Source organism: Notechis scutatus, chromosome 1 (genome assembly GCF_049901735.1).
Source record: "Notechis scutatus isolate UNSWTSFEM ecotype Mainland chromosome 1, rNotScu1.2, whole genome shotgun sequence".
Classification (NCBI taxonomy): domain Eukaryota; kingdom Metazoa; phylum Chordata; class Lepidosauria; order Squamata; family Elapidae; genus Notechis; species Notechis scutatus.
In genome coordinates, this window is record NC_142009.1 from 33,025,732 (window position 1) to 33,038,818 (window position 13,087).

The 13,087-nt window shown below is 37.7% G+C and overlaps 1 protein-coding gene across 27 annotated transcripts in view; it reads right to left on the reverse strand.

Moving 5' to 3' along the window:
* NRXN1 (neurexin 1) overlaps positions 1-13,087 on the reverse strand; it is a 928,975-nt gene that overhangs the window by 49,753 nt on the left and 866,135 nt on the right. The window lies entirely within an intron of this gene.

A 13,087-nucleotide genomic window follows, 5' to 3' on the forward strand; every position in this document is an offset into this window, starting at 1 on the left:
GAATAAAGACCCAGCTGGAAGGCTTTTTGCAAACAAAGCACATCTGTTATTATTCATCCATCAGCAAATCAGATATATAATATGATTCTTCCTCATCAGCTTTGTTAGGGTTAAACAAAAAATGCAGATGATCCACATTTAAAAACTGCCTTGGGTAGTGACTAGTCACAAAAACAATTGTAATAAATTTATTTTCCAACAAAAGTGCCCATTTAGAACAACAACAAATCTTTATAACAAAATATCTTTATAGGAAACATATAATAAAAATCTTCAGTGTGAAACTGATTAAGTTCTGGCCAGTTTCAGGTAGCAGCTACCAGTCTAGCAGGGTTCTGGGATGGTTCTAATCAGAGCTGAGTCACAGAGCTGAGTTTGTTAATTTGCTAATAATACATTTAGGGAAGTGCTGTGCTGTGGAGAAAAACAGCTCAGGAAGTGGTGTCAGGGGTGTCAAACTCAATTTCATTGAGGGCCACATCAGGGTTGTGCTTGACCTCGGGGGTGGGGTGGGGTGGCCGGCGTGGATATGGACAGCTTGATATCACTCATGTCAGGGCACCTGGGGGGATCCACTGTCTCTGACAGAGGAAGGTAAGACCAGGGAGAGTACCAAACCATTGTACTCCACAGGAGCCTTGCTGTCTGCTTGTGGCCAAGTACTAAGGCAGGACGGACCTACCTACCTTCCTTCCTTCCTTCCTTCCTTCCTTCCTCCCTCCCTCCCTCCCTCCCTTCCTTCTCCCTTCTTTTTCCTTCCCTCTTCATTCTTCTTTCTCCTTCTTTCCCCTTTCCTTCCTTCTCCTTCTTTGCTCTTTTCCCATCTTTCCTTCTTTTTCTTCGTCTTTCCTTTCCCTTTCTCCTTTCCTGTCCCTTCTTGGATGCTCAAATGCAAAAGGGGAAACATTTCTCTTTTTGCTTTGTTTTGCTCTTAGTTTGTTTTGCTAGCCCTCTGTCAGTGAAAATTGCAGACATTTTTGGCTTGGATGGCCTCCTGAAGCCCTCTGCCAGTCCTATTTTTGGCCTGGACAGCTTTCTGAAGCCTTCTGCCAGTCCTGTTTTTGGCCTGGACAGCCTCCTGAAGCTCTCTGCCAGCAAAAACAGAGCCCAGAGGGTGCCCTGGATGGTCTCCTGAAGCCCCCCAGGCACTGCTTTCACTTGCAGGGGGCTTCAGGAGGCCATCCAGGCTGAAAATGGGGCCTGGGAGGACTGCGAGGTACTGCAGGCCAGTCCTTCTCCATTTCCACTGCTGCCCCCACAGGCCAGAATTAAGCACCCAATGGCCTGGATCCAGTCCTCGGGCCTTGAGTTTGACACTCTGAGATAGGCTGTTTAGTAACCATTTTGCTGAAACCAATTGCATCACTGGATGAGGATCTCTAACAAAATAGTCACTATATAGAGAAATCAATCTGCCAACAAAGATCTCCACAGAAGATCTTTGTTGCATTGATAGATAAATTTGAATCTTAATCTTTGTCCAGCTGTTGTAAAACACACTAGTGCAGGGTATCAAACTGGCAGCCCACAAGCCGGATGCGTCACCTGCAAGCCATGTCCACCCCAGCTCCGTGAAGGGGAAATGTCACGATATGTCACATGATGGCAACGTGATGCCACAAGTTTGCCCCCTCCCTACACTAGTGCCTGTAAATCTCATGAACACCCATGATGTTGAATCAAAATACTGCATTCTGATATTAAAGCCAGGAAATGTTTCCAGCATTTTTAACTTTACATTAACATGCAATTTTCTGATATGTTAATCCATCTACTCTAAACTATCAGAGCTATGATGCACTCGTAATCTTATGGTAGACTTACAATATTTTTAAAGTACATAATTTTCTTTTTACAAGTCAAGGATGTCTCAGAACTATCACTTTATATTGACTTATATGATATCCCACTTAATGTGGCATTTTGTGGAATAGGCACAAATTTGGATTCTACATTGAGAGGATAAAGTCCACATTTTCAACATTGTTTTGTGGGATTTTGTTTTTAGTAGATTTAGTAGATTGTAATTTTCTTATATGAAAAGGGATGATGATAGCTCTTTCCTAATACATTTTCTGGAGGAAACAAATCCATTTCTGTGTGCTTTTCAATGGACACCTTCTTTCACTTATTTGCCAACAATCAATTTTATGGTCCTCCAAATATAAACCAATGCACATGCATGTATGACATCTCCTGGAAGACACATAAGTGATTTATAAATATGTTTAAATGTTCCCCCTGACATAACTACAAATACATACCATACATAAAAAGCCTGTATTTTGTTGTCATTACTGTTCCCCCCCACTTTTTTTTTTGTTATGGGTTTAAATCTTTGAACAATTGAAGCAGTTGTAAAATCATCAAAAAAAAACCTCCAATCAATTAGTATTTTCAAACAGAAACCTTTTCATTTCATTGAAAAAACAATGAAAAAAATTCATAATCTATTTCCCTTCCTCCATTTTTTAGGGGGAGGGGGCATAAAGCAGAAGCAAGCTTTAGAAAAACTCCAGGTTTTCCTCTCAATGTTTCTGGGAACTTTTTACATATCACATATCCTTTTTATGTTCCCATTTGAGTTTACAATAGTTGTTGTAAAGTTGAGATGGATTATTCCAGCCATTCCTGAAATGTTCTGAATTTGAAGAGTCACAGTCTGGTTGAACTTGAATCGTCTATTCAGAGCTGCTTTAATTTCAAAGCATTCTTAGGGTGGTTAGAGCAACCCATTTCAAAATTATTTTCCAACCCTTAAAACAAGCATTGAGCTTTAAAGGTTTTACATTTTAAATACTTCAAATAGCTCAACTAATATATAGATAACATATTAATTTAGTTCACAAGCTTATGTTTGCAACATAATATATAAAAAGTGCAATCTTGTCTTACTTTTTAACTCTCAAATTCAACAAATCACCTGACAGATTTGCAAAACAAAAGACAAAACAAAACTAACCATTTTTCCCAGTTCCAACATATATTTACAGATCTATTTCTTGTTAACCAATTTTTCTTTATCTAAAATCTGTTGAAGTCACAATATTGTTAATATAGTTAGTGCCTTACAGGTCATGGTGAAGGAAAGGGCACAAATACAAAATGGCACCAGTTTTTATCAATGTAATAAGAATTAATGAAGGACAAAGAAAAAAGTACAAGTGGCCTATTTTCTTATATTTTTGGCTGGCCTTTTGGAATGATGCCTAGTTCTGATCCACTGATGTTGTTCCAGATAAGTGACAGCCATTAATTTCTTTTACTACTCTTGGAGTTTCTATTTCAAGACAAAAATTTAACTCCCCGAAGCTGTGTTTGAAACCAAGACAAGGACTTTGTAGCCAGATTCTTGTTAACTCTGTGAGGCTTCACAGGTCTGTGGGAGTAACTAGTCTATTTGCCAGTTCTTCTACTTGTCCTTCCTGAGCAACCTGCCTCTGATCACTGTCTGCATTTTTTATGAGTGCCTTAGGCTTTCACATCCAGGTGTGTGTGTCAGAAAAGTCAATATGGAAGTCACAACCATGTGATCAAACTCCTATTCCTTTTTAACCTACATTGTGATAGCATACATCTTTCTCACAGTGGTTAGATTATAAGAAGAAAACAAAGTCCCTGAAATCTCTTTGAAATGGTGATTTTGGCATGTCCAAGTAGTTGTCAATTAGACATCAGTCAGCTTATCTTTGCTGCCTTTAGCAATATTCATTATATCTTGGAATTGCCAAATTTGACAGGTAATCATTATATGTTTAATTTTGTAAAACAATGCATTTTCTATTGCAAGAAGTAACAATATCCTTCATGGGCTATATTTATTTATTCCCATTTTTAGGTGTTACCAATAATGCCTAACAGATTCCACTCAGACTGGATATGATACTAAATATTATATTAGCTCTTCAGACACAAATAAACCTCTGAATTTATTTTTAGGGAAGGAAATGGTCCTTGTTTCCTTGAACAACTTCAACAGAATGGTACAGTGTGCCTTTGGTTTCAGAAGACAGAGAATCACCAAGTGTCCCTGACTGTTAACAGACTTCTCTCCTCTCCTCTTTACAACTATATATAGAGAACTTTTCATAATAATATGCATTAACCTGTGACTATGGCTCCCTTAATGCAATGATTTTCTTGTCATGGAATGACTATTGCCATACTTGTTATGAAATCAAACATGGAAACATGTAATAAAATCAACAGCAGCAAAATCACAGCAACACAAAATCTCTATAATCTGACCAATATAAACCTGGAATTTGCAATCTGGCTGTCAATCAGCCATCCACAAGTCTTGGACAAAGTAAACTGGATGATAAAGATGATGGTGATGAAATGAAAGTTATGGCCAATCCTACAAAGAGAACTGCATCTAGCAGTCTTGCCTGGTCAGTTCTTGGATGGACGAACCACTAGATAGTTAAACTGAAGGAGTATCATAAAAGTAGGCAGTGTCAAATCACTTCAATTCATGATAAAGAGCCTTGGTGGTGTAGTGGTTAGAGTGCTGTACTGCACGCCATTTCTGCTGAGTATCGGCTGCCTGCAATTTGGCAGTTCAAATCCCACCAGGCTCAAGGTTGACTCAGTCTTCCATCCTTTTGAGGTGGGTAAAATGAGGACCCAGATTGATGGGGGCAATATGCTGACTCTGTAAAACTGCTTAGAGAGGGCTGTAAAGCACTATAAAAGTTTAAGTGCTATTGCTATAAATCACTTGCTTTGGGGTACTGGGCACTGTTTGGAGAATGTTGTTAATTGTTTTTCTTATGTGTTTATTGTTGTGGCTGTGAGCCTTCCCAAGTTATGGATCATAACTTGGGAAAGGCATGTAACTTTCCTAAATAAATACATATATAAATCAGGATAATTTTCTGTAGGTTATACCTACATATAACCCAAACACTTTGGTGAGATGGGCAACATAGATATTTAATCATAAATAAAAAAAAATAAAATAGAATGGATCCCACTTGATAAAAAAATGTCCACAAAAGAGACCTAAAACAAGATGGATTGATGATATCAGCAAGTATTGCAGGCCCAATTGGAAAAAAAAGCAAAAAAGCTTAGGACCATATTCGTTGGAAATATACGAAAGAGGCTTTCATCCTGCAGTGGATAGACAATGGCTAAAATGATGATGATAAAAAAAAATAGTTGTGTGGGGAATACCAACTCAGTAATTTTGGTAAGGAAATGTATTATTTATTTTAAATTCATGTGTATTGAAACACATTTAAAGAGCTCACTGAGGATGACTCGTAAAATTGTCTGTATGATTTAAATACGTTTTGTTGCTATAAAAATATTTTATTATGGCTTTCATTGAAAAGAATCTCAAAGCAGCAATTCATTAAAAGTAAAGGTTATGTTAATAACTGATGAAGGCCAACTCATAGAACTTTATTAAGAGATAACAAAGACATGTTAAATGTTGGAGCTTGGCAGACTGCAGAGGACAGGTCACTGTACAGAATAGATGCCAGTGGGCCTTCTTCAGTTAACCTAAAAGCAATTAATGACAAGGAAAGGAGGACCTTCCCCATTTTCCATCTCTGAGAAAATAATTTTATTGGAGATATTTTTCAAAGGAATATTGTCCTGGTTGTGTGTATGCAATATAATACCAGCACAATGTTGTAACCCAAATAGAAGAGGGTCAGGGCTTATGTCACTATGTAGCTTGCACATTCTGACTCCCATGTCACCAGCAGGTGCCTTGTACAGTAGTACTGTGATACTTTATTGTTTCAAAATTTGTCAAATTTGGCACTTGACACACTCTGAAGCAAAAATCTTGTCCCGATACTCATCTTTCTCCTGGTACTCAATGTCCAAGGTAGAACTTGCTGTTGTCAGTTGCCTTATGACTCAATACTTCTTCTGGGATAAAGAACCACATTGTAAGTCATGTGGTTTGCTTGGTATTCGTTGTTTTTAGTACTCATTGTGCCTCCCAGGACAAATCCCAGATGAGTATCAAGGTACCACTGCACTGATTTGTGAATAGGGTCACATATTAATATTAAGACTCTGAAGATAGCTTGGTGACTGACCAGAAGAAAGAAAAGAAGCCAAGCCAGTGTATAATTATTTCTGTAAATAATAAGTTTTACAAATATTATAATATAAATAATAAAAATAATCTATACATATAAAAGCGAAATACCACTCATGCATCATCACAAAATCTCACAGAAAGCCTACAAACTTGAAATTAGGCACATATGTTCCTCTTGGCTTCTAGGTGCTCACTAAGAAAGGATTTTTCGAAATGACCATCAGAGCATTAGTATTTCGTATATTATTATTAACATGCTGTGATGCTAAGGAGTTCTATTCCTCTCCACACCTGAAAATAAATCTCTTCCAAATGCAAAACACAAGCAGAGGAGAGGAGTTTCAGTTTCAATTTTAGTTTCACAGCAGCAACTAGCTAAGCCACGCCCAAGTTCCTTACTGTCTCCTTCTTGCTCACACAGCAAATACTGCTTCAGTTTCCAAACAGCCCTCAACTTTCTCACACACTGACAGGATGCGAGCCAGATGAATACCAAGGGATGCTGGTAGGCAGGGGCACAATTTCCCCCCTTATTTTCCTCTCCAAAAACTAAGCCCAATCACAGTTTCGTAGTGAAGCACAGGTATAGAGCTAGTATTTTTTTAATAAAAAGTTGAGAGGATTTCTGCATCAGGTGGGCAATGTACTACTTATTAAAATAATTGATAATAAAATCAATCAAGCAGAAAACAATATCCTAATCAAGGAAGTACCAAGGAGAAGATCACACCCTCACCAGAACCCATGGCACGCTACTCTAAACAGGGAACAAAACCCCCATACTCACTTGCACTGATGATATTACTGAGTTGGGTAATGAAACATGGAGGATGACACCTCTGCTAACTATCCTCTCTCCAATCATCCGCAACGTACTTATAATGCCTAACAAAGAGAACAGACACCTGACTTTGATGCAATTTTTTTTTTAAAAAAATGTATATTTGCATGATCATGTAAGTGAATCATGATAATCCACCACAGAGATCCATGAGCCCTATACATTAATAACTGGAAGAGAATATCCAGAGATTCTCTCTCATGAACAATAGGAAATTTAATTACAAATAATTGTAACTGTATAACTATATAGAACTTTCCATTCTCATGACTATTCTTGACAGTGACTAATAGACTAGCACACCAATAAGTGTCGCAATTACTGTCAAAATCTGTTATCCACTTGTGGCTTAAATAGGGATAATTGCATATCCATTCATCACATGGATCTTAGGAAAACAAATACATTGCAAAGTGATGGGAATCAGATTAAATACTTATTATTTTTAAAATTTATCCTTACATATATGTTTAATTAAGTTAAATAGTAATACAAGTAGTCCTTGACTTATGACCTTAATTGAGCCTGACAATGATCATAAGTAGTGATGCTTGTAAAGCAAGCAGGTCACCACATGACTGGATCAGAGCTTAATGCTGGTTTCCAGCAAACCATTGTAAATCACAGTCATGTGACTGCAGGATGCTTGGCACAGTTTCTGAGAATGTGGTCATGTGACTGCAGGTGGATGACATCAGAACTTTGAAACCAGGTTGGAAGTAGCTTTTTGGGAGAGTTTACGGTGCAATGTATTTCCCAGGAAGGAGGGAGTGCATTCCAGAGGAATAAGAGACAGCAAAGTTTAGATCAGGGGTGTCAAATGGCAGCCTGTGGGCCAGATGTGTCACGTGCAGGCCACCCACCCCACCTTCATAAAGGGGGAAAACTTCGCAAAATGTCACATGACAGCAATGTGACATCACAAGTTTGACACCCGTGGATTAGATAGCTTGGTTGGGAAGAAGAGGGTCAAAATCAGCTGCTTACAAGAAGTTTTCACACTATAACTTTAATGATGCAAATAGGCAAGATTTCTGTCTATAAGTGAGGGGAAACAAATGAACTGCTTATGTTTTGCGGGCTAACAGGATCTGTACTAATTCTGAATGGTTGCTAAGTAATCAGTTGTAAATCAAAGACTACTTGTATATAGAATATGTAGAACTATGGTTTGTTATAGCCACCCCATATTCTGCCTTGTATACCTTTTTTTAGATTTTCAAACAATTAATGTATCGCAGTTTTTCACATTCCTAGATAAGTACTGTGTGTTCATTCCCCCGCCTCTTTTGGATAATAGATGCAGGGAGAGAGAAGAGATAGAAGTTGAACTACTATTTATGTGCTAGGTATGTAATACAGTTATCATTAGATAACTGATCCCAAATTAATAATTACAGATATCTTGTAATTTTTATTCTAGAACTATCCTGAGGGACTGTCATAACTAGATTTCAATTAGATTGGCACTTATAATGTGCTTGCTAGGAAAGACTAGATAAGTACCATAGCTTTTCATTATGCTCAAATTTTGTGTTTATTATTTAGTTCTCCAAGACTTGAACTATAAAAACCCCATTATAGGAAAATCAAATTGGAAGCTCAGACTTCAACAAGTGCAACAGAACAGATCAGAACTGTCATGGTGGGAGAAATGCTAGGGCCCTGGATAGCCCATTGATATGGAAGATAGATACAGACAAGACAGATAATAGTTACAATTACCATTCTAGTTTTCAAGAATGTCTCTAAGTTACAGTATTACACTAATCAGGTGGTAATGGTGGTAAAGAACCACCATTACAATGACAGGCATTATCAACTGCCACTATAATTGGCTGGGTGTTTTATAAATGCTAGGGCCTAATTTCATCTGGTCAAGAGCCTGATTATGCCAGATGTACTTCAGCTGAAGCTTCTCAAAATCGATTACCCCCTAGACTGGAATTCTGTTTTTTTTTTTTTTAAAAAAAAAAGTTTAAAACAGCTTTTTTTTTTTTTAAAAAAAACAAACCACTTTCTGTATTTTATATAAATGACAAAAGCTTATAATAAAAAAAATTGAATGTTAAAAAAAGGGAGGTCATTCCAGAGAGTTTAGAATACTGAGCTCACAAATTACCAATTTTGAATTGTTATGTAGTAAACCATGTTTATCATGCTGAATTAGAGTTACTGCTTATTTTTTCTAACAGCATCCTCTCCTTTAATAATTACATAACATTAGAAGATGCTATGAACAGTTGCAGATTAGGAGTAGGCCTAGTACACAAGGGTGAGAATGTATTTTTATAATATTGCAAATTTCTAGGCATTTGAGCAAAAATATATTTGAATATATTGTATGTTTATTGAACCTTCCAGATTATGGGGTTGTTTTTCCTTTGTGTTTTGTCCTGAGATTATTTAAACAGAAATATCTTTTAGGAAACAAACATAGATAGTGATCTATCACCAAGCAAATGCAGCCTGGGTCTTTTCAGTATATTGTGTTTTGTTTGTTTGTTTATCATATTTCTGTATTGTCTATCTCATCTCATATCATTTCATCAACTCTTAGTGACATAAAAAAATTCAAACATTTTCCACAAATTTCCAAAACTGTGGAATAAAGTACATGTTGAGCGCAGGTGAAAGATTAGATCTATTTTACATTTTGGTATACTATTGCAAACAAATGTTTTACAATAATATATAACCAATCCTGGCTGAATTCTAACATTCTTTCTAATAGAAGCATGCACACATTTTGGCAAGCACTAATGCAGGGGATGTCCTTCCTGGCTGTTTTTTCCTGACAGCTGTTACTGAAGTGACCAAGTGAAAAAGAGATGGATGCATGAAAAAACCCAAACAGATGGCAGAGCAAAGGGGTCAAATCAAATTAAAAAATATAATTTTAAGGAAAACATGAATCTGGATGACATTGTCATGTCACCAAATCTTTTCTTTAACTTGCCCACAATATTAAGCTTTGCCATGTTTCCGAAATGTTAATGTGCTTAGGATTTAAAAAGAAGAGTTTTTGAAAATAATAAAATGCACAAAGTCTCTGATTTGAAATCCTTCTGTTCTGGAGATTTAAATGTACTGCTGTTAATGGTAGTAAAGTTTGCATGCACTTTGAAAATTGTACCAGACTCTTAAATGTTGGTTGACTACAAAACCTGACTTTTGATGATAATATAAACAGTTATAGTTGCCACTGAAAGGTGAATGCTGTTTCAAGAACACAGGGAACTTAATGACCTGGAAATATTTTTAACTCCTAATAGCCCCTGGAAAGGGATAAGTGCATGTTTTAGTGAAAAACTTGTATAAACATCAGGTTGTCATGCTATATTATATTATAAAGTTGCAGTGATGGGTAAGTGATACAAATTATGTGGATGTGTATCACTGCAACTTATAATGTAGCAAAGGGGAATATTCTTAGAGGACTTCACAAAATTGTATAAAATCGTACAAGATTTCAAAGCTCCTGAAATGTTGGCAATTTCATTGATTCTGCATGATTATATTTAATTTGGAGACTTGGGGTGGAAGATTCTATCTAGAAAAGCTATGGGTACCCAAACAGCTGCAAATACCATGTTGTTAACCTCTGTTGCATTTCCAAATAAAAGGTAGCATCACCACAACACTCTTCTGTTGGAACTAATAAAACTCCCTATAATACTATATGAAATGCATCTTAGAATATTTAAAACAGATAAAACAATGCATGGTTATACTAATAAATGAACTCTAGCACATTTTGATGCTTTTTATGAAACCTGCAAATAAAAGTATTGATACAGGAAGCAGCTTTATGTCAGGTCAAAGTTTTCCTGAGGTTTAAGCAATAATCCAAATTATCTTGAATGCACTCCCTCTGTCTTATTAACTTTTTAGTCTTATAAATTTCTGAACTTTGATTTTTTTTAACATTTTACTTGTTTTTCAACTCTGATTTCAACTGTGCTTTTAGTCATTTTTAATATTATTTTATGGTGTTCTTTGTTAGCTGCCAAGGGCCCCTTAGGTGAGATGGTGATGTAGAAAATCAATCAGTCAATAAATCTTTTTATCAGTTTCAACACAGGCATGATCTAATAATTACTACTACTCTGGAATATGGCATCAAAGCATGGTTACTGTAACTGACTAATGCTCCCTTATTGGAAGTAAACAATAGTAATCATATAGAAATGAACTGTAATAATCTTTTCGCAATTTGGGCATCTCTACAATCATAAATGTAAGTGGTGATATTTATGATCTAATTATTCACTATAACGTATAAACACAATCCCTGCTTGCAGCTGTGGTGGTTTCAGGAGGGATAAAGAAAACATATTGTCTTTAATTCATTTATTTGATATTAAATACATAGAAATTTCCAGCATATTGTACACTACTTGGCTAGTTTGCACCATTTCTTTCTTAAAACTGTGACATGACATAAAAATTCTATATAACAATATTGTGAATTACATTAGGTGACGAAAGATCACCAGATTTTATTGCAGATTATATCTACCGTGTTTCTCACATAATAAGGCCGGGCCTTATTTTTTTGAGCCCTGAAAAACGGCTAGGCCGTCTTTTCGGGGGTGACTTAATTCCCCCTTGCATCCTCGCCACCAGCCGCTCCTAACGGGCGATCATGGCCAAGCACAGAGAGCTCCCTACTCCCACCTTTGCTGTAGACACCTTTGGCACCCGCCGCTGTTGCTTTCCCTTCTGCCCATTACGCCGCCACGTTTGGAGCTGCCGCTTCCGTGATTGGGCGCGGTCGCCATTTGGAGCTCCAACGCGGAAGTGGCAGCTCCAAACATGACGGCGGGCGATCTTTTATTTTGGTCGCGCAAGTTCAGAGCAAGCAAGAGAGGAGACCGCGATGCCTTGCTAAAGAGCTTTCGCCTTTCCCTCCTTGCAGCGCGCATGCGTCCCAAGCACCACTCCGCCCGAAGAGTCGTCCTACTGCCTTCACTCTCGTCAATTACATGACTCCGCCCTCCCCTCCGTCTCACCCTCCTGCGCTTTGGGCATCTCCGTGTGATCGCAACCCTGTACTTTCCACCTGGCGCCCTTGCTGCTTTCTGGCTCTTTAGCAACCGGCTTCGTGTTTGGAGCACTGCCGCTGTTTGGAGCTCCAAACGGCGGCGGAAGCTCCAAATGCGGAACCTCAAACATGACGGTGGGCGATCTTTTTATTTTGGTCAGCTCGCTCTGAACTTCGCCCGCCGTCATGTTTGGAGCTGCCACTTCCGCGTTTGGAGCTCCAAATGGCGACCGTGCTCCAATCACGGAAGCGGCAGCTCCAAACGTGGCGGCGTAATGGGCAGAAGGGAAAGCAACAGCGGCGGGTGCCAAAGGTGTCTGCAGCAAAGGTGGGAGTAGGGAGCTCTTTGTGCTTAGCCATGATCGCCCGTTAGGAGCGGCTGGTGGCGAGAATTCCGGCCCGCCGGCGCTCCTAACGGCAAGTCTCCGCCTTTCCCCTTATTTTGCATATTTTAAAATAGGCCTAAATTTGGGGGAGGGGCTTAAATTGATTTTATGCCCAAAACACATGCTGGGCCTTCCTATTGGTGGAGGCCGTATTGTTGGAGAAACACGGTAACAAGCCATTTCCAAATTCTGACAATTGCATATATATTATTTGCTGACTGTGTCATTCTTTTATCACCAAGTATAAAGGCTGGAAATAGAACCAGGACATCCTGCATTTTGAGTAACACTGAAATTGCTGCTTCAACAAATCAGATCTGGAAATCTACTGGAAATGTATATTAATTGATTCTTCCTTACTTGTGTTGATTATTTAGGTATATTGTCCATGTCACATTTGAGAGGGCATGCACACTAATATTTTATCATAAATTACCAATCTTCGAAGTCAATTAATAAATATGATTAAATAATTTATTATTATTTAATGATAATTTATAGACTACCATTTTAAATTTTCCTCAATGTCTTGTAATATAGGGAGCATTATGGGAAATAAAAACTGGTTCTTCCAAGTTGTCTAGAAAAGATTATCATCTTGTTCCTGCCATGCAAATTAATTGAGCCTTCAATATAAAAGGGAAGATAAATATTATTAAGAACCTTAGTAGCCGCTAAATCATATTCCTAAAAGCCAAACAACATTTTATGTATTACTGTATATGCTTCTTTCTATTCTGTTC